The following is a 23,913-nucleotide window of genomic DNA, read 5'->3' as shown; positions in this document are numbered from 1 at the left end:
TTGTCATTCAGAGAAGGGTAGCGGATGAGAGAGATCTGGGAAAAGAGGCTGTTGAAGTAAAGGAAGTCATGGATTTAATCAAGAATGCTGGATTGATAAAGACTGTGGTTGCTCTGCCCCAATGCTATGAGGGGTTGGTGAAAGAATTTGTTGTAAATATCCCTGAGGAGATTTCTGAAATGAGCAACAGGGAATTTTGCAAAGTTTTTGTAAGAGGTAGGTGTGTGAGATTCTCACCAACCATCATCAACAAGTTCCTAGGGAGAGGAACTGATGGAGGAATGGATCTAGAGACTACAGACAATGAGGTCTGTAGGATCATTACAGCTGGCCAAGTTAAGGAATGGCCTAGTAGGAATCACCTTTCAGCTATCAAGCTAACTGTCAAATATGCCATCTTGCACAAGATTGGTTCATCTAATTAGGTGCCTACTAATCATATCTCTACCATCTCCATCAGTCTGGGAAGAGTCATTCATGTAATTGGAACCAGGATTAACTATGATTTTGGAAAGTTTATGTTTGACCAAATTATCAGACATGCCTCCACAAATGTTGTGAAGCTGCCCATTGCCTTCCCATCCATTATTTGTGGGATTATCTTGAGTCAACAACCAGGCATTCTTAATATAAAGGACATGCCAAGCAGAAGAAAACCCCCTCTATCCATTCATTATAAGCTGTTTGAGGGAAGTCATGTCAATGATGTTGTCATGACATCTGCCAGAAGGGAGCCTGCATCTCAAGGGAGCGTAATTGACCAACTAAAAGATACCTGCAAGGAATTAGAGAATGGTATAAGGGTGGCCAAGGCAAGAAAAGAAGCTTTGGAAGTTCTTATCTGCAGCATGGAAAAGGAAGAAATGGAGAAGGCTGCTAAGAATTCAGATGCAAAAGCCTAATCTAGTGGCAGTTCTGAAAGCTCTGAAAACTATGAAGGTGAAGGTGAAGGTGAAGGTGATACTTCTTCTTCTGATTAATGGTCCCCCCCCTTGTGTGTTGAAGACTGAAGATTGTGTGAGGGGTGCTGTGTGGCTGTTGTGACTGTTGCTGTTCTGGTTCTGCTGTTTGGAAGACTGAAGTTTTATTGTTTTTTTTTGAAAAATGTGTATTTTGTGGAAGTCCTGATTAATGCCTGTTTGTAATAATTTGGGCTCTTAATGAGTTCTTTGGATTTGTTCATTATCTCAGCTATCACAACTGTGTATAATGATGGTTTGTACTGCTTAACTATTATGTTTTAACATGTTTAATGTTATAACATCTGTCCTAACATTCTCTGATAGACTAATTGACATTTATTTTGTCTAATTGGTCACCTTTGGTCAATTTTGACTAAAAAGGGGGAGAAGTGTTAATGTGGAATGTGGAAGCAGTTGTGGAGTGGTGAGTTGTATGTAGCTGAACTGAAGAACAACTATTTTTGAAGGAAGTGCACAGGTGTTAAAACAGAATGTGTTCTGTTTACAGATGTCAAAGAAGATGTCTGATATGGTGCACATGTGTTGATGTTGAAGCAGATGTCAGAATGACATTCTGGCTGTTGATATTGAAGCAGATGTCAGAATGACATTCTGGCTGGTACAGGTGCTGGAGTTACAGTAGCTGTTATGTTCATGGAAGATGTTTGATGTATGCACAGATTTAGGGGGAGAAGAAGTACCCTTTTGCATTTGTGTGTCTTACTAGTTGCATCCATAACTAGTAATTCTGTTTTGTTGCACATTAGGGGGAGGAGAAGTAGCCTTATGCATGTGTGTATTACTAGTAACTAGCTAGTAATTGTGTTTTCTTCTTCTGCTGATTAAACTATTGTTATGTTGTTTAACTGCTGATAGTTTACCTTGTGAACAAAAAGGACATATATATGTTTTAGCCAAAATTTGCCAAAGGGGGAGTTTGTTGATTTTAAGTGTTGACAACAATTTTGGTAAAACAAAGAGTGTTCACAAGATGTTATGTGTGATGTCTTAACATGAGATATCCTATGTACCTGCTAGAGTTCAAGAACATGTTCATGCAGGATTGTTTCAGAATGTCATACACAAGGTCATGGCATCTGATATGTGTGTACCTGCTGGAGTTCAAATGGAAGACATGTTCATGCAGGATTGTTTCAAGATGTCATACACAAGGTCATGGCATTTGATATGGTTGTACCTGCTGGAAGTTATAAAAGGAATTATGGAATTATGCAGGATTTTTCCAGGATGTCAGACCCGATGTCATGACATTCTGTATACAGAACATTCAGTGTGAATGTCTGGTGTTTTGTGATTGCACAATTAATGGCAATCTATGTATGATTGAAGATCTGATTAGTTGGCGCATTCAATCATGGATTACAACCTGATTTGCTTATTTTCCAAGGAGATCTAACCAGCTGTTATAAAAAGATTTGATTGGAAAATAGATTTAGGGTTTTCAAGATGTCCAAGCCCAGCTGAAAGCTTATATAAAAAGGGACTTAGAAAACCTGTTTTACAACACAACCAATACTGAGCGAAATATAGTGAGAGAGCTAGGGTTTGTGTCTGTTTAGTCGTGAGACTTGTAAGCCATTCAAGTCATCTTTTGATGATTGAATTGGACTGATTTGTGGTTGTAATTTGTCACTCTAAAGCTGTTAAGCAAGAATGTGTGTCTACTTGATCAAAGTTGTGAAGCAAGATCAAGTGTGTGTCTTCTTGATCAAAGCTGTGAAGCAAGATCAAGAGTGTGTCTTCTTGATTGAAACTGTGAAGTAAAATCAAGAGTGTGTTATTGAAAAGTATTTTCTTTTCTCAAGGGATTGTTATTTAAGATCACAAGTGTGATTGTAGGGAAGTGAGTGGATTCTCATATCTAAGAGTGCTTAGGTAGAAATTGCACGGGTAGAGATTAGGTGGGAAAGACTGTAACTTGTTGAAGTGTACGGAGAGTCTTTGAACTGATTCTATTTTAGTGAATTTCCTTCCTGGCTTGGTAGCCCCCAGATGTAGGTGAGTTGGACCGAACTGGGTTAACAATTGCTTGTGTCTATTGCATTACCTTTCTTTATCTTTCTTCTGTTAAGTGTAATTCAGATATTAGTGTCGTGATAATGCATTCGACATCTCATATCTGATACCAGAATTTCAAGGATGATAATGAGAGTGCTAGAATATTAGTGGTGTCGAGGTTGGAGACAGAGAAAAGTTAAGTCATGGGCATAGAATATTATTATCACATGTGTCTAAGAAAAGAATACATTGAGACTTTGAAGCAGAAATCAGGTGGCGTTGTTCGACTCAGTGACAACAAGGTCTTAAACGTTTATGGTGTTGATATGGTTAAAAATGTATGAAAATCATGAGTTCCTTTTATGCAATGTGAGGCATGTTCTCGAACTCTATCAAAATTTGATACCCATAAGCTTGTTAGACGATGTATACTATTACACTAGAGTTGAACATGGGGTGTTGGCAATTTTGCTTAGTGCATAAGTTATGGTCAAAGGGTCTAAAATGTGTGTGTATATATATATATATATATATATATATTGTTGTTGGTCATGCATCATTAGCTAATAAAGTCTTTCGTGACAAAAACAAACTATAGAATTGAGATCATGGTATGATAGTGAAAAAGGATATGAAAACGACTTCAAAGACCGTTTATGATCAAAGTAGACATACACATAAATTTTTTATTGCACATCTCAACAACAATGGCTTAGTTGAATCCGGGACAATGCCCATTTTAGTAAAGATAAGGTGCATGTTGTTGAGGAATATGTTTCCAAAGAGTTTATGGGGTAAGGGTGTAGCAAAAGCAACTTGCTTGATCAACATATGTTCATTCACATGAATAAACTTCAAGACCCCTTGTCGCATCGCGCGAAAAACCGGCGGGAAAAGAAAGAAACAACAGAGCCGCCACCGTGCGTTATTTATCCCAAAAGAGGGAAAGGAAACGCTCGAAGTAAACCTAGGAAAGAACATGGTCTCGCGACCAAAGAGGATGGGTTCGGGAGTCGGTTATGCGAAGGGAAGGTGTTAGGCACCCTACGCATCCGTAGTACTCTACGGGATCCACGCACACTAGAAAGGAAAATTGGTTGCTAAACACTGCTCAAATACTCACACACACTGGCTGAAAGAAACGAAAGAGACTGACTGAAACTGACTCGGCAGGATATCGCATCCTGGGCCTACTTAGTCTATCAGGCATAGACATCAGAGTCGAAGTAGTTCGGACTGGGGAAACGACACATGCTCGCTAGGATATCGCATCCTATGCATACGTATCTTCTCGGACGAGAGAAGAATCAGAGCATTCGTTGCTCGGCTGACACGCACGCAAACAAAACAAAACACAGGCAAACGTGGAGCCCAAATGCCAATCACTGGACTTACATTGACATCCGAACCAAAACACACAACAGATAGATAGGGAGTCGGGGACTCAGCCTATAACTGTCAAACAAACACAAAAGAAAAGAAAAGGCGCCCGGAGAGATCAGCTCAATCTCCTGCCTACATACTTCATCTGGTATGAAGATCAGGGCGATGTAGTTCCCCTACGCAGGGACAAGGATCTAGCCTAACCAGATAATAGAGGGAGACACAACTCTAGGGAGACTACGACTCGAGCCTAGATGTTGTCATGCAAAGTCAACCCTAAGTTAAGGTTTCTAGCTAAATGGCACAAGGGCCAACCTATCTTAAACAAGACTTGCACAGGAAGCAAGGGTCTCGATTGCAACTAGGGCAAGAGAAAGGGGAGGTCTCGATCGCAACGAGGGCGAGAGAAAAGAGAGATCTCAATCACACAGGGGTGAGAGAAAAGAGTTAGATGTTAGTTGTTAGTTGTTAGTGGTTAGTCAAACTCGGCAAGACATCGCGTCTCGTGCCTACGTATCTCATCTGAACATGAGAATCAGAGTTGCCGTAGTTCGGCCGAACAGCTGTAAGCATGGCTCACACAGGAAGCAAGCCACACAGACTTGACTTGCACAGGAAGCAAGTCAAGCGCAACCTACCTTGCACAAGGGCAAGTCTAAGCTACACCTAAAGAGGCAAAGCAAACAGGCAATCACAATCACAAGAAGCACACTCTATATGCATACAAGAGGCTCAAGCAAAAGGTTAGGCACTAGGGCCAACTGGAATGGGGTAAGTGTGCTCTTAACCTTGCCATTGAGAGGCTAAGGTGAAGCAGATGAAAAGGAGATGAGGGGTGTGCCTCATTGCTTCTATCCCTGGCCTGGGAGAGCATTTGACAAGAATGTGTGGGTTCAGAAAGTGGGAACCCTTCTACACATTTAAACTGACTCAACTGTGCAATTGCACAAGATCTTGGGTTTTTATCTGAAATGCATCAACACAGTGGTGTGAGCAAGACAGAAGACACACTGAATAGTGGGGGATAGATTGCATATCCCTACCTTCCACCAATTGCCTCTTCACTTAGGAGGTCTTTGACTCTGTACAGGGACAAAGTAAACATACACAGGCATTGCCTCTTAAGGAGGACTTCAGACAGTTTGCCCGGTCAAATAACAGACCGGGTCTCCAGACTACATGTAGTAAAAGAGATTATACCTCAAGCAAGTTGCTAAAAAGCAAAGCAAAGCAAGTTCAGAGAACTTAAGCAACTAAAGTACCTGAAAAATTCAAACCAATCAGTAAACAGTTCAACAGTTAAAACCAAAGGAAATGGATAAACAGTCAACCACAGAAGGTCAACTGTGCAAAGCAAGACTCAAGTTACATGAGTCACCTACAAAACAAAAGGTTAGCACAATATAGACAAACAAACATCAATCAAATTGGTATGATCTTGGAAGCACTATGCTCAACCTGAAACAAGTGAACTCAACATAAGTCCAAAGGACCACTAGGGCTAGCCTAGGGTCAAAGATGAAAGAAAAAGTCAAGGCAGCAAGGAAAAGTCAACTCAAAGTCAAAGTCAACCAATTAGAAAGCAATCACAATTGGGCCCACAATCATATCATGCATCACTATCATTTCATGAACATTTGAAGTCAAAGTAAGGCAAAGAAAGCATACAAAAGTCAACAGAATGACTTGCATCAAAAGTCAACTCAAACATTTTCAAAAATCATGAAATAAATCACACTCAATCCTAGCATCTAACATGGTATACATGTAAAATTTCATGGCATTTGGATGAGAGGAAGGCAGTCAAGTAAAATCATGAAGTCAAACCAAATTCAAGTAAGCATGGTGAAAGTCAACAAGCATAGGTCAACTTCAAAAAATCATATCAATTTGAAAACAGAAGAGAAATGAATGAGATTAACACCAATGCAAAGCTCAAAGAGTCTAGTTATCACATATGAAATTTCATGGACATACAATATGGTATGAGGATTTCACAAAAGATTTGGCAAGGTATAGCACAAAAAGTCAACAAATGACCAAGCATGGAAGAAAATCCACAATCAAATGGAAAACAGCAAGATTAATTCCAAGAAAATTCATACATGAAATAGACATACAAAGGATCATTCATGCAAAAAATGGGGTCAATTGGATGCAAGGAAGCAGGTGAACAAAATTAGGGAAAATGCATGATCATGGTATGACACCAAATGCAACACATGACTTCAAAAAATCATAACTCTCAATCCACAAATGATAAATGCACAAACTTTATATGGAAATGAGGGTCAATGTGTCTAGTTTCACCACAAAAAATTTCAAGCTCATTGGATACAATATGAGTATTTCACAATTGAAATGGCAAAGGGTGTCATTTTGGCATACATGTTGAAAAATCATTTATCATCTAAAATCCAGAACATGAAAAATTAAATAAAATTCACCATAAAATACTAGACACATTCATGAGTTTAATGCAAAAAATCTCACAATTTTTGGAGTTAAAATGAATTTAAAATGAATTGTGGAAGTTGATGAACATTTGGATGAAATATGAACATGAAAGCATAGCAAATGGGGTCAAACCAAGTCAACCGATGGCAATTGTGTAAATAGTGAAGTCACTAATTAAAACTACAGCGTTTTGATGAGGGAAACGAAATGTTCCCATTGGCTCTCAGCCAATGGAACAGTGGACACGGCCAATAGCTCAAATTTTCTGAGTTGGAAAAACCCTAGGGTTTATGTGCAGCATGACAAAGGCATTTCATTCAAACATCAGCACAAACTCGACCAGCATAAAACGGCATAGCATTCAGCAATGTTCACTCATCAAGCAATCAACAGCATTCATCATCATCAACATGTGCTCATCATAAACAACAGCAAACACAATCAAGAATTTCTGAACATGAGTTTAGGGTTTAAACACAACAGCAGGACATGTGCAGCATGGCTTGGCATTCATACGCATTCAATCAACATCCAAGCAAATCCAACATTAAACACACAACAGCATAGCATTCATGTTTTGCTTCAAGCAACCGATCAAACCAACATCCAATGAACAGCAGCATATAACAGAACAATTATGCAACAAATCAAGTAGCCACAAACCACACATAACAGTCACAAACCAATGGATTTCTGGGCAGCTCAAAAAATAGCAAAACAGCAGCAGGGTATGCATTGCAGTATGTGTTCATCAGCATCATATCAAACCAAACAACAGCACATGACAGCATATAAACAGCAAGCAGTATTTCATCATTATCATGTAATCATTATAACAACCTCAAGCAAACAACATGGCAGTAGCAATGCTCTTCAATGCAAACATGTTATACAACAAAACCAAGACAAACATGAGATTTCTAGGCATGGCATAAGTTTGAAAACAACAGCAGCATGGAATTTCAAGCATCAAAATCAAATTTGGCCAGCACACAAACAAACACATTATTCAGCAATACACAAACACAAGCATGAAAAAATTCTGGACAATTTAAGGTTTAACAGCTACAGGGTATCATCAATTTCATCATCATAAAACCAGTCATGAACAAACAAACATAACAGAAGCAACAATGATCAAGCATGGCCATGAAGTAACATCCTTATGCAACACCACTAACAACAAACCAAACATAACAAACAGCCATTCAAAAGGATTTTCATGGGCAGGGATAAGGTTTAACAGCAGCAAGCATTCATTATCAGTTACAGCATAACTAACAGCACAGCAATAACAATATGCTCATACAAATACAAGCAACAACAGCCAATGAACTTCACAATTTTCTGGATTCTCATGCAGACCTTAGGGTTTCTACTAGCAGGGCACATGCTCATGTTCAACCACATCAAACAAACATGATTCAACCAAACCACACAACAGCATAGCAAGAGCTTCATCATGCAACATTAACTAACAACATACCAAACAAAAACATGAGAAAAAATCTGGACATAGTTTAAGGTTGCAGTACAGGGTATCATCATCATGTTCAATCGAGCTTAACAACAATTTTTTAGAAATGAAAATCACATACACACAACTGACCAGCAAGCTCTAACTAACATGAATCCACCAACCATTTCCACTAGAACTCATTGGTTGTCACAAATCGAGCAAGAACATAAATCATTTCCAAATTTCATTTCATCATAACTAGCATGATACTTAATCATTTTTAGTAATTTCAAGCTTAATGTAACCACAAGAACATACTCTACACATGGCATAGCATTGATTTAAGAAATTAGAGTTTCGAAAATTTACTTGGATTTGAAGAAAAGTGTAGAGCAGTGATTATTTGAAGGTTTGAAGCTCGAACAGATGAAGATGATGGTCCCAAATGATGTATCCCAGAAGGAATTGTGCTTAACCTTGCTTGAATCGATTCTAGCTTCAAGCTGCCATGGGAGAGGTCTTTGGAAAACAGAAAATGATGAAGACTTTACAGCAGTGATTTGATGGTGAAGGTGAGCTAAATATGTTGTCCAAGTGAAGAAATAACCAAGGGTTACTTGTGTGCTTTGATGGTTTTGGGTGGAAAATCTCAGTCGAGCAAAATGCAAGATGAGAGAGTAGGAGTATTTTTCTGTATGTGGCTGCTGTCTCTAGGGTTCAGAATGAGCAGAAAAATCCCTTATAAGGGTCTGTTTAGCACTGCTAATGGAAATGCTAAGTTGGATTAGTCAAATGAAACCAATTTGCCATTTTACTAAACTTGTACAAATGAAGTGGAGGGTGTGAATTCTTGCTCGAGTTTGGGCTTGAAAGGCTGCTAGTGGCCTTGCCAATGCTGCTTTGTGGTCTGCTGCAGAATGCTGTACCTTGCTTTGCTTATGTACTTCCATTTGCAACATTTTGCCAACTTTGAATTTTTGTCCAAAATGGTAGTGAAATAGTGAAATGAACATGGTTTAAGGCTTGAGACAAGTCACAAATGTGATTTAGAACATTTTCCAATTGGCAAAAATGAGAAAAAGTCCATAAATCAAAAAGTCAACTGTGAGTCAAACTTTGATTTTTAAAGGAATAGGTCCAAAAATGCCATTTTGAATGGTAAGGCTTTAGGTCATGAAATTTATATTTTTGGAAAGAGGATGAAAAATGTGGTTTGTAGGAAAAAACCCCACCAAATTTGGCCTTATGGTTTGAGAGATATGGCTTGTTGAAGTTCAAAAATTGGTGAAAATGATTTGATCATATCTTGACAACCACACATGGGATTTGAGAGTTCTTGGACTTTTTGGAAATGGGAAGACAAGATCTTCAACTTTCATGTTGGGCAAAAATTCATTTGAAGCTTGTATCATGATGTAAGTTGAGGATCAAGAAGTTTCTATTTTTGGCAGTTGAAATTACAGGTCCACTTTCTATTTTGGGAAAGTTTCTGATTGACTTGATTTTCTTCCATGATATTGATTGCCATGACATATAAGACCTATTAGGACATGAATAAGCTCCTTCAAACCATTTCCATCCATCAGAACCAAAGAATCAACCACAGTTGACCAACTTTGACTTTTCTAGGGTTTTGGACTGACTGTGCACTTCTGATGAATTCCAAACCCTAAATCCTTGAGACCTTGACTTCAAATGATATCCCAAGACATATGAACTCTTGATGATTGATCATGGTGCCCAAATTCCACAAGAATGGCCACCATCCACTGCTTCGACTGATTGTTGACCTCCTAGGGTTTTGGCCTGGTTATGCATTGAACTGATGACCTCTGAGCCTTCAACCCTTGACTAGAACACTTCAAATGAACCTTCTAATCATGTGAACTTGTTGGACAAACCCTAAGGCCTTGATTCCTTGAGAAACAACTTTGCTTGATTGGTTGACTGATCTCCTAATCAGTTTGACCTAGTTCCTGCTTGCTTGCTCTTGGGGCAACTGGGGACAATGCAAATGCTATGCAATGGATCATGATATGCTATGACCTAATATGAAATGGTATGTATAATGATAGGTGCAAATTTGAGGTGCTACAGCTGCCCCTATTCAATCATCTGGGAACCCGAACGGATGATAGCAGTGGCTGTCAGACTTTCAGGGTAAACAGGGATTGAATACAAAAAGAACCGTAGAAATTTGCACCGACTGAAAATGATACAAGAATGCCTGTCAGGATCGGCAAAGAAACAGTCTTGAAAGAACAGTCCGTCTGGAACGGAAAAGAAATCGGCCTGAACACCGAAACAGAAAACGTCGACCTGGATACCAAAATAAATGGTAACACAGGGATAACCATGGCTTGAGCGCCGCAAGTCAGTTTGAATACTGAGCATCGGTGTGTGAGAGATTTGATGTCAATCTGAAACGTCGGAGAGTGGCCTGATCGCCACCTCGGTATGAATACCGGAAGATTGGCCTGAGTGCCAAAGCGTGAATTGGTTGGTGTTCCAAAACACTCAACATCCTGAAGAGGGCTAGAAAAGCAGTCTTGTTAAAGGATGGACATTCGATTTCACCAAAAATACGAATCTTACTCGGCTGGGGAGGACGACTTCGACCCAGGAGCGCATGAGACATATTATCTATAGCCGTCAGAACGTAGATAATAAACCTCGCATGGAAGATTATCCATAACCGGGTTGTAGGTTGTTAGATGAATAATCGACCGACAACATCCTGAAGAGAGCGAAGGCAAACTTGTTAAAGGATGAACATCTGATTCCGTGGGGAATACGAATCTTACTCTACTGGTGATAACAATCGAAAGATTGACCAAAGAGCGCATGAGATATATTATCTATAGCCGTCAGAACGTAGATAATAACCTCGCATGGAAGATTATCCATAACCGGTTTGTAGGTTGTTAGATGAATAATCGACCGACAACATCCTGAAGAGAGCGAAGGCAAACTTGTTAAAGGATGGACATCCGATTCCACGGGGAATACGAATCTTACTCTACTGGTGATAACAATCGAAAGATTGACTAAAGAGCGCATGAGATATATTATCTATAGCCGTCAGAACGTAGATAATAACCTCGCATGGAAGATTATCCATAACCGGTTTGTAGGTTGTTAGATGAATAATCGACCGACAACATCCTGAAGAGAGCGAAGGCAAACTTGTTAAAGGATGAACATCTGATTCCGTGGGGAATACGAATCTTACTCTACTGGTGATAACAATCGAAAGATTGACCAAAGAGCGCATGAGATATATTATCTATAGCCGTCAGAACGTAGATAATAACCTCGCATGGAAGATTATCCATAACCGGTTTGTAGGTTGTTAGATGAATAATCGACCGACAACATCCTGAAGAGAGCGAAGGCAAACTTGTTAAAGGATGAACATCCGATTCCGTGGGGAATACGAATCTTACTCTGCTGGTGATAACAATCGAAAGATTGACCAAAGAGCGCATGAGATATATTATCTATAGCCGTCAGAACGTAGATAATAACCTCGCATGGAAGATTATCCATAACCGGTTTGTAGGTTGTTAGATGAATAATCGACCGGAAAGAAAGGCATCTGGGTACCAGACTAGGTATGCAAAAGATGACCAATCCAAAGAGGATAAAGTTGCTTACTCGGAGCAAGTATCCGCGAAGAAGGTGAAGACCCAATGGGGACAATACTGCTTGATCAAGGCAAGTATCCGGAGGGGAAAGAATATCAATACTGCAAACTTGGTACTGATAACTGCAAAGAGGGGATTACATCTACCGGTTTGTAGGCAGAAAACCACGGAAAAGTAACCAGTCATCATCGGGATGAGCACAAAGGGTTAACTTCAACAAGGGGAGGCATGTGGGATTTTACAACTACCAGCTAGTGGGTAGAAAACCACGACGATAGGACTTACAACTACCGGTTTGTAGGTAGAGGCCAACAAACAATATCCGCCAGGGGATGAAAGTGGGATTTTACAACTACCAACTAGTGGGTAGAAAACCACAAAGATAGGACTTACAGCTACCGGTTTGTAGGTAGAGGCCAAACGATCTGCTGAGAGACAGAGTGAGAAAAAAGGGTTTACAACTACCAGCTAGTGGGTAGAAGACCGTAAAGAAAGGACTTACAGCTACCGGTTCGTAGGTAGAAGCCAACAAATTCCGCTGAGAATAAGATGAATGAGTGCCGGTTAGTGAGCGACTATTCATTTATGCCCCAGGGAAGCACAAGAGACAGCCAATAGGGAGCCCATTCAGGATCGATCCGAAAAGGCAGACTGAAACAAGACTCAACCTAATGAGGAAAAGAACTCAATAGGGAAACCCATCCCGTGTAGGGAGGGAACGGAAGCAACCGTCATCCACGAGGATGTATCTCAGTGGGGAACTGGAAGGAAAGGATTGACACTTTCTGCTTAAAGGGTCGGCTCTACATGGAGAGATCGGACACACCCATATTTGCTTAAGGAAAATCTACTGGAGAGATTCTGTATCAACAAATAGCAGGAGACAACCATCAACAGATACACGGCAACAGCTGCAACATGAGTATCCGAATGCTATGATTATGCATGTATGCATTCTACCTAAAATGCATGATGAATGTATGATGAATGTTGACAAACAGACATGTCCAACACGCAGGTCCGGGAATCAACCGTCCGGAGAGAAAACCAAAGCCACCAGAGAGCAAAGAAAATCCACTGGGGACTGGGATATCAGGGAACACTTATCCTGCAGGGGAGGAAGGCCACCGGAGGCTTCCGGAGGGATCGTCAGTCGCAACCGGAGAACAGAGTTCAACATACTGGCGGACGCGCCACAACAGCTCGTGCTGGAAATCAGAGATGCCAAGGAGCAACCAGATCTCTGATGAGGATAGATAGGCATTGAGAAAGCTCATCATGCCAACAACTCCGCTCGGGGATCAATCTGAGGACATGATGGATTACTGGATTGTCAATCCACCAAATACTGAATCTTCCAAGACGAACAACCATGCTGGGAGGAGATGAAGACTGCTCTGCTGGAGAGAGGAAAATTAAAGTCTTCAGCAAACACTCTGCTAGGGGAGCTGCCCCACAAAAGTATTTCAACAGCGACCTTGCTGGGAATGCCCCACGGTAGGGCTCAAGCAGCACTCTACTGGGGATGCCCCACAATAGAGCTAACAGGGGTTTGGAGGAAGAATCTGTACTGCCGGGAGCATGAAGATACATAACTTCAACCAACACTGCACTGGGCAGATTCGCTGAGGAGAGACCATACGAGGTTCTGTAGGACAAAGATACAGTCATGCTCGAGATACGAACAATTGTCTTACCTGTTGGTAATCATACCACCCCCGGGAGAGCACTATGGCTCTCCTAAGTATTCTTCCATCTTTGTGAATGTTCACTTTGTTTAAGAACAATTTTGTGAAAAATTAGTTTATTTTGAAAACAATGATACTTTATCAATTAAAACATGCAAAACATTTGTTGAGTTAAAACAAATAAGAGTGCAAACAATTGGCTAAAAGCTCAAATTGATGTGATGGAATGGTAGTCTGCAAAGGGCGAGACTCCATAGATCTGTACAAGTTTGAAATCGGTGATATATATTGGAGAGGGCTACATTGAACATAATGACCTTTCCTCTACCATTTTGAATTTTCGATGTATTCGGAGCTTCAGTCGACGACGAATCGAGAATCCCTGACGGATGACAGATGTACAGCACAGTCTTGTCAAGATGCAGTTACTTGCCAAATCCCTAATTTTTGCCTAGATTGCCCCAGTGTGAGGTGTTCAATCTAGCGGGATGCAGAATTTTTCAATGTCTCTAACTTTTGCCTGGATCGCCCTTTCGGGTTTTCAATCCACCGAGACGCTCCTTTTTGCCTAAGTCGCCCTTTGGGGTGTTCGACTTATCGAGCTTTTGCTTCTTTTTTTTGTTTTTGTTTTTAGGCGAAGTATTTCTTGATTGCATCAGAATTCACAGGACGAGTGAACTTCCATCCATTGTAGTAAGTGTCGAGACATTGCCTGAAGAGGCTGGACATTCATAGCTTGGAGTCCACTTGCCCCTGGAATCGGGCACGAAAGACAAGACTTTCTTGAGCACAAGGTTCCTCGGAACACACGAGGCTTGATCTTCTTGTCGAATTCCTTTTCACTCTCTGCTGATATGACTGACCATGACACATGGCAGTTGATCTCTTCTTTTCGATCGAATTCAACATCAGCCAACTTGGGACTTTGAGGGTGCTATCTTTCTTGTGTTTTTTTTTTCTTTTGATTTTGCTTTCTTTTGATTTTGCTTTTGAGTTTGCTTTCTTTTGATCTCTTTGATTTCTTTGATTTTGCACCCTCCTCTTTTCTCTTTTTTTTTTACTTTCTTTTTTTTGATGCCCCAGTTGGCTGTTCTGCTGATTCTCGAGATGCAGCTGAGTGATCTTCTTTTCTTGCTCAAGAAGTCGGGAAATCTCGTCAGGAATCCCTTCAACATCATCTTCTTCCGCTTCGAATACAGGGAATTCAAAATTGGGAGATGACGTCCGATCATTATGTTCAATGGGTTTGAGAAATAACCTGCATAATGATTTAGAGATGAAAAGCTTTTTGAAAAACAAACAAGACAATCGTTATGCAGATGAAAAGATTGCTTTTATTCTTGTTTTTTAAGGTTTTTTGTGATCACCAATTTCATGCAAAAGTGAAAAGGGAAAACAAATGGAAAAACAAATGTTTAACATGAATTTATTTGAATGAAAATATCATTGCACAAAATGTTGCCAACAATGCCATCGCTTCTCCTTTTGGCATGGGAGAAGGGTTTTTAAACAAGGTGATTATTACAAAGACTTATGAACGACTGTAGGAAAGCCCACAGTGACCCAATTGCGATAGATCCCACCAGGGATGACAACTGTCAATATCCTTTGCATCAGCAACTTCTGCTTTTGAACAACCCTCTTTGTTGAAGACTTTGGAAGAACAAACACCGACAGCCCGGGACTTGTTATCTTCAACCTTGACTAGCATTGGGACCTAAGTCCTCCAAGATCAGAATACCCGACCTCACAAGGTCTTGAACCTTCATCTTCAGCTGGAAACAACTGTCCACATCATGACCAGGAGCACCCGAGTGATACACACAATGCTGCTCAGGCCTATACCACCACCGAGGGTTGACGGGTATGGGCGGCGGGTCTCTAGGAGTGATCAAGTTCCGCTCTATCAGAGTGGGATACAGTTCGGCGTAGGACATGGGGATTGGATCGAAAATGATCTTCTTCCTCTCATTACTTGTACCAGCTTGATTGTCAATGGGAGGCTGGTAAGCCTGCTGCTGAGGATGACGTTGTGGAGTCTGATACTGCTGAGTTGGTCTTCTCGGCTGTTGTTGAGTTTGAGTTGCTGGAGTAGTCACAGCAGCAACTTGCCGATATGGTCCTCTATTTGCACTCCTTCGACGGTGCACAGCATTCGTTTCATTCTCTCCCCTTTTGGGTGCCCCAGAGTATAGCTTCTTAGAACTTGAAGAGTTTGAAGAGCCCGGATCTTGTATCCTTCCTGCTTTGATAAGGCTCTCAGTTCGTTCTCCACAGACGACAACATCTGAAAAGCTACTGAACGGGCAACTTCCCAAACGGTCTATGAACACACCTTGCAGGGTTCCAATGAACATGTCAGTCAGCTCTCTCTCCAACATCGGAGGTTGCACTCTGGCGGCTAGCTCACGCCACCTCTGAGCATACTCTTTGAAACTCTCCTTGTCTTTCTGATACAAGCTCTGTAACTGAGTTCGGCTCGGCGCCATGTCCATATTATGCTTGTATTGCCTTAGGAAGGCCTCGCCCAAATCTTTCCAGCTTCTGACTGATTCTCGCTTCAGATCCATGTACCAGTCCAAAGATGCCCCAGATAGACTATCTTGGAAAAAGTACATCCACATTTTCTCATCGTCAGTGTAAGCAGAGATCTTCCTGAAGTAAGCCTGCACGTGGGTGCGAGGACAGGAAGTGCCATTGTACTTGTCGAAAGAAGGTGCTTTGAACTTGTACGGGATCTTCAACCCTTCCACCAGACCCATGTCAGTCACATCAAACCCAAGGGAGTTCTGGCATTCCATGGCTCGGATTTTCTCAGCGAGAGCATCCACTTTTCTGTCCCTCTCTTCGGTTTTCACAACATCATAGTCCTCACTGAGGAGAGTAAACGTGTCCTCTTGTTGGTTGACAAACGGAGCTGGATGACGAATCGGAGCCCGGGTAGCTCTGACATTGACCTCTGCAGCAAGAGGTTGTCCATTGATTCTTATACCCTCAAGTTCATCCCCGACGGCATAGTCGTTAGTGGGAGCAGCAACATTGATAGTCTCATGAGCGGGTGCAGCAACAGGCGAAGCACGGTTGGATGTTGGAATCACAACTTCCTGTCTCTGGGCTAAGGCACGCAGCTCCTCTTGCCCCTGAACGACCCCTTGCATCATCGTTATGAACTGGGCCATGTTTGCCCTCATCTCGGCCAGCTCTGTCTGAACCTGATCCATACCTCTCTGCTTGATTGAGCCTGGTTGGATACCGGTGTGGCCTCTGATCGGCTATCCTATCTGACAAAGGAACCGGAGTGAGAAGGCAGCACAAGAACACCTGTTATGCAAATGATGCATGAAGTGTTTATGCATATGCTTGTTTTTATATCAAAGGGACCCAAGGGTTTTATTTGCAAACTTTGAAATATTTAAGCATTTTGATCATATATGAGAATATCTCATCAGATATATCAGGTGAAAAAATTTTCCCGGTTTTTTCATATTTTGAAAATTTTTGCAAATAAACTCCTTTGAGTTCCTTGAAAATTTTCTTTTTTCTTTTGATGATATGGATACAGATGAATGCATGAATGCATGAATGCGACAAACACGCTCAAGGAGCAAGCAAAGCACGCCAAACAAAGGTCGTGGGAAAGCTCATTGTATCCCTAATATCAATCATCCATTTTGGTGGATTTAGGTTTTCACCTTATCGACACCCAAGTTCCATTGATATTAACGGTACATGAACCGGCTCAAACATCCTTAATATCAACCAGCCGCTTTGGTGGATTTTAGGTTTTACCCCTGATCCGGGATCCATTGATATTAACGATGTTTGAACGACTCAACCACGAATCATGGGTTTGTTGAGAGTCACGAGCATGGAGTCTTGGTTAAGAACCACCCAAAGGGAGTGTACTAGGGTTTAAACCTGCCAGACATGTTCTACCAGAGGTTCCCATAATCATCGTTCCATCTTTCGAATATTATCGGAGGAACGAATACTCGTATTCCAAGAATATTCTCAAGAGAAACTCTTATGAGTGTAGTATCGCGTGACAATCGCCTCAGAACTGACATCTGAACGACCTCCGCACTACGGTCCTAAAAATAGGCCATGATGGGTTTGGTAAACTAAGGTCCTTGGCTTCTGCGGCACATGATTGAAAGAATAATGCCTAACCACAAATAACTTGTGTGACATTATTAGTTCAACATGACCTCCACCAAGTGAATGGACTCGCAAGTCAACTGGCTAAGGAATACTCCACACCAGTCAACAAGACCATGCCATTCTCCTATCCTAGAGTGCACTCGAGTTCGGGTATAGAACTCATCTCACAAAGGAAAACAGACAACCAGCCAGGCAGAACGAATAATGAATATGAAGGCAAACATTAATGCACACAATCAAGGCAAACAATAAATGTACATATATACAATGAATGCAATAAAATACAACAAGCAGAAAGCAACCAAAACCCTGATCCTAGAGAGCGCTAGGAGAGACTCGCTCAGGGAAGATGGACCAGCATAGGTCAACTTCTCTACGTCCCCAGCAGAGTCGCCAGCTGTCGCATCGCGCGAAAAACCGGCGGGAAAAGAAAGAAACAACAGAGCCGCCACCGTGCGTTATTTATCCCAAAAGAGGGAAAGGAAACGCTCGAAGTAAACCTAGGAAAGAACATGGTCTCGCGACCAAAGAGGATGGGTTCGGGAGTCGGTTATGCGAAGGGAAGGTGTTAGGCACCCTACGCATCCGTAGTACTCTACGGGATCCACGCACACTAGAAAGGAAAATTGGTTGCTAAACACTGCTCAAATACTCACACACACTGGCTGAAAGAAACGAAAGAGACTGACTGAAACTGACTCGGCAGGATATCGCATCCTGGGCCTACTTAGTCTATCAGGCATAGACATCAGAGTCGAAGTAGTTCGGACTGGGGAAATGACACATGCTCGCTAGGATATCGCATCCTATGCATACGTATCTTCTCGGACGAGAGAAGAATCAGAGCATTCGTTGCTCGGCTGACACGCACGCAAACAAAACAAAACACAGGCAAACGTGGAGCCCAAATGCCAATCACTGGACTTACATTGACATCCGAACCAAAACACACAACAGATAGATAGGGAGTCGGGGACTCAGCCTATAACTGTCAAACAAACACAAAAGAAAAGAAAAGGCGCCCGGAGAGATCAGCTCAATCTCCTGCCTACATACTTCATCTGGTATGAAGATCAGGGCGATGTAGTTCCCCTACGCAGGGACAAGGATCTAGCCTAACCAGATAATAGAGGGAGACACAACTCTAGGGAGACTACGACTCGAGCCTAGATGTTGTCATGCAAAGTCAACCCTAAGTTAAGGTTTCTAGCTAAATGGCACAAGGGCCAACCTATCTTAAACAAGACTTGCACAGGAAGCAAGGGTCTCGATTGCAACTAGGGCAAGAGAAAGGGGAGGTCTCGATCGCAACGAGGGCGAGAGAAAAGAGAGATCTCAATCACACAGGGGTGAGAGAAAAGAGTTAGATGTTAGTTGTTAGTTGTTAGTGGTTAGTCAAACTCGGCAAGACATCGCGTCTCGTGCCTACGTATCTCATCTGAACATGAGAATCAGAGTTGCCGTAGTTCGGCCGAACAGCTGTAAGCATGGCTCACACAGGAAGCAAGCCACACAGACTTGACTTGCACAGGAAGCAAGTCAAGCGCAACCTACCTTGCACAAGGGCAAGTCTAAGCTACACCTAAAGAGGCAAAGCAAACAGGCAATCACAATCACAAGAAGCACACTCTATATGCATACAAGAGGCTCAAGCAAAAGGTTAGGCACTAGGGCCAACTGGAATGGGGTAAGTGTGCTCTTAACCTTGCCATTGAGAGGCTAAGGTGAAGCAGATGAAAAGGAGATGAGGGGTGTGCCTCATTGCTTCTATCCCTGGCCTGGGAGAGCATTTGACAAGAATGTGTGGGTTCAGAAAGTGGGAACCCTTCTACACATTTAAACTGACTCAACTGTGCAATTGCACAAGATCTTGGGTTTTTATCTGAAATGCATCAACACAGTGGTGTGAGCAAGACAGAAGACACACTGAATAGTGGGGGATAGATTGCATATCCCTACCTTCCACCAATTGCCTCTTCACTTAGGAGGTCTTTGACTCTGTACAGGGACAAAGTAAACATACACAGGCATTGCCTCTTAAGGAGGACTTCAGACAGTTTGCCCGGTCAAATAACAGACCGGGTCTCCAGACTACATGTAGTAAAAGAGATTATACCTCAAGCAAGTTGCTAAAAAGCAAAGCAAAGCAAGTTCAGAGAACTTAAGCAACTAAAGTACCTGAAAAATTCAAACCAATCAGTAAACAGTTCAACAGTTAAAACCAAAGGAAATGGATAAACAGTCAACCACAGAAGGTCAACTGTGCAAAGCAAGACTCAAGTTACATGAGTCACCTACAAAACAAAAGGTTAGCACAATATAGACAAACAAACATCAATCAAATTGGTATGATCTTGGAAGCACTATGCTCAACCTGAAACAAGTGAACTCAACATAAGTCCAAAGGACCACTAGGGCTAGCCTAGGGTCAAAGATGAAAGAAAAAGTCAAGGCAGCAAGGAAAAGTCAACTCAAAGTCAAAGTCAACCAATTAGAAAGCAATCACAATTGGGCCCACAATCATATCATGCATCACTATCATTTCATGAACATTTGAAGTCAAAGTAAGGCAAAGAAAGCATACAAAAGTCAACAGAATGACTTGCATCAAAAGTCAACTCAAACATTTTCAAAAATCATGAAATAAATCACACTCAATCCTAGCATCTAACATGGTATACATGTAAAATTTCATGGCATTTGGATGAGAGGAAGGCAGTCAAGTAAAATCATGAAGTCAAACCAAATTCAAGTAAGCATGGTGAAAGTCAACAAGCATAGGTCAACTTCAAAAAATCATATCAATTTGAAAACAGAAGAGAAATGAATGAGATTAACACCAATGCAAAGCTCAAAGAGTCTAGTTATCACATATGAAATTTCATGGACATACAATATGGTATGAGGATTTCACAAAAGATTTGGCAAGGTATAGCACAAAAAGTCAACAAATGACCAAGCATGGAAGAAAATCCACAATCAAATGGAAAACAGCAAGATTAATTCCAAGAAAATTCATACATGAAATAGACATACAAAGGATCATTCATGCAAAAAATGGGGTCAATTGGATGCAAGGAAGCAGGTGAACAAAATTAGGGAAAATGCATGATCATGGTATGACACCAAATGCAACACATGACTTCAAAAAATCATAACTCTCAATCCACAAATGATAAATGCACAAACTTTATATGGAAATGAGGGTCAATGTGTCTAGTTTCACCACAAAAAATTTCAAGCTCATTGGATACAATATGAGTATTTCACAATTGAAATGGCAAAGGGTGTCATTTTGGCATACATGTTGAAAAATCATTTATCATCTAAAATCCAGAACATGAAAAATTAAATAAAATTCACCATAAAATACTAGACACATTCATGAGTTTAATGCAAAAAATCTCACAATTTTTGGAGTTAAAATGAATTTAAAATGAATTGTGGAAGTTGATGAACATTTGGATGAAATATGAACATGAAAGCATAGCAAATGGGGTCAAACCAAGTCAACCGATGGCAATTGTGTAAATAGTGAAGTCACTAATTAAAACTACAGCGTTTTGATGAGGGAAACGAAATGTTCCCATTGGCTCTCAGCCAATGGAACAGTGGACACGGCCAATAGCTCAAATTTTCTGAGTTGGAAAAACCCTAGGGTTTATGTGCAGCATGACAAAGGCATTTCATTCAAACATCAGCACAAACTCGACCAGCATAAAACGGCATAGCATTCAGCAATGTTCACTCATCAAGCAATCAACAGCATTCATCATCATCAACATGTGCTCATCATAAACAACAGCAAACACAATCAAGAATTTCTGAACATGAGTTTAGGGTTTAAACACAACAGCAGGACATGTGCAGCATGGCTTGGCATTCATACGCATTCAATCAACATCCAAGCAAATCCAACATTAAACACACAACAGCATAGCATTCATGTTTTGCTTCAAGCAACCGATCAAACCAACATCCAATGAACAGCAGCATATAACAGAACAATTATGCAACAAATCAAGTAGCCACAAACCACACATAACAGTCACAAACCAATGGATTTCTGGGCAGCTCAAAAAATAGCAAAACAGCAGCAGGGTATGCATTGCAGTATGTGTTCATCAGCATCATATCAAACCAAACAACAGCACATGACAGCATATAAACAGCAAGCAGTATTTCATCATTATCATGTAATCATTATAACAACCTCAAGCAAACAACATGGCAGTAGCAATGCTCTTCAATGCAAACATGTTATACAACAAAACCAAGACAAACATGAGATTTCTAGGCATGGCATAAGTTTGAAAACAACAGCAGCATGGAATTTCAAGCATCAAAATCAAATTTGGCCAGCACACAAACAAACACATTATTCAGCAATACACAAACACAAGCATGAAAAAATTCTGGACAATTTAAGGTTTAACAGCTACAGGGTATCATCAATTTCATCATCATAAAACCAGTCATGAACAAACAAACATAACAGAAGCAACAATGATCAAGCATGGCCATGAAGTAACATCCTTATGCAACACCACTAACAACAAACCAAACATAACAAACAGCCATTCAAAAGGATTTTCATGGGCAGGGATAAGGTTTAACAGCAGCAAGCATTCATTATCAGTTACAGCATAACTAACAGCACAGCAATAACAATATGCTCATACAAATACAAGCAACAACAGCCAATGAACTTCACAATTTTCTGGATTCTCATGCAGACCTTAGGGTTTCTACTAGCAGGGCACATGCTCATGTTCAACCACATCAAACAAACATGATTCAACCAAACCACACAACAGCATAGCAAGAGCTTCATCATGCAACATTAACTAACAACATACCAAACAAAAACATGAGAAAAAATCTGGACATAGTTTAAGGTTGCAGTACAGGGTATCATCATCATGTTCAATCGAGCTTAACAACAATTTTTTAGAAATGAAAATCACATACACACAACTGACCAGCAAGCTCTAACTAACATGAATCCACCAACCATTTCCACTAGAACTCATTGGTTGTCACAAATCGAGCAAGAACATAAATCATTTCCAAATTTCATTTCATCATAACTAGCATGATACTTAATCATTTTTAGTAATTTCAAGCTTAATGTAACCACAAGAACATACTCTACACATGGCATAGCATTGATTTAAGAAATTAGAGTTTCGAAAATTTACTTGGATTTGAAGAAAAGTGTAGAGCAGTGATTATTTGAAGGTTTGAAGCTCGAACAGATGAAGATGATGGTCCCAAATGATGTATCCCAGAAGGAATTGTGCTTAACCTTGCTTGAATCGATTCTAGCTTCAAGCTGCCATGGGAGAGGTCTTTGGAAAACAGAAAATGATGAAGACTTTACAGCAGTGATTTGATGGTGAAGGTGAGCTAAATATGTTGTCCAAGTGAAGAAATAACCAAGGGTTACTTGTGTGCTTTGATGGTTTTGGGTGGAAAATCTCAGTCGAGCAAAATGCAAGATGAGAGAGTAGGAGTATTTTTCTGTATGTGGCTGCTGTCTCTAGGGTTCAGAATGAGCAGAAAAATCCCTTATAAGGGTCTGTTTAGCACTGCTAATGGAAATGCTAAGTTGGATTAGTCAAATGAAACCAATTTGCCATTTTACTAAACTTGTACAAATGAAGTGGAGGGTGTGAATTCTTGCTCGAGTTTGGGCTTGAAAGGCTGCTAGTGGCCTTGCCAATGCTGCTTTGTGGTCTGCTGCAGAATGTTGTACCTTGCTTTGCTTATGTACTTCCATTTGCAACATTTTGCCAACTTTGAATTTTTGTCCAAAATGGTAGTGAAATAGTGAAATGAACATGGTTTAAGGCTTGAGACAAGTCACAAATGTGATTTAGAACATTTTCCAATTGGCAAAAATGAGAAAAAGTCCATAAATCAAAAAGTCAACTGTGAGTCAAACTTTGATTTTTAAAGGAATAGGTCCAAAAATGCCATTTTGAATGGTAAGGCTTTAGGTCATGAAATTTATATTTTTGGAAAGAGGATGAAAAATGTGGTTTGTAGGAAAAAACCCCACCAAATTTGGCCTTATGGTTTGAGAGATATGGCTTGTTGAAGTTCAAAAATTGGTGAAAATGATTTGATCATAT

The sequence above is a fragment of the Lathyrus oleraceus genome, chromosome 5 (assembly GCF_024323335.1).
Source record: "Lathyrus oleraceus cultivar Zhongwan6 chromosome 5, CAAS_Psat_ZW6_1.0, whole genome shotgun sequence".
In the NCBI taxonomy this organism is placed as follows: domain Eukaryota; kingdom Viridiplantae; phylum Streptophyta; class Magnoliopsida; order Fabales; family Fabaceae; genus Lathyrus; species Lathyrus oleraceus.
This window is presented reverse-complemented; position numbering follows the sequence as displayed.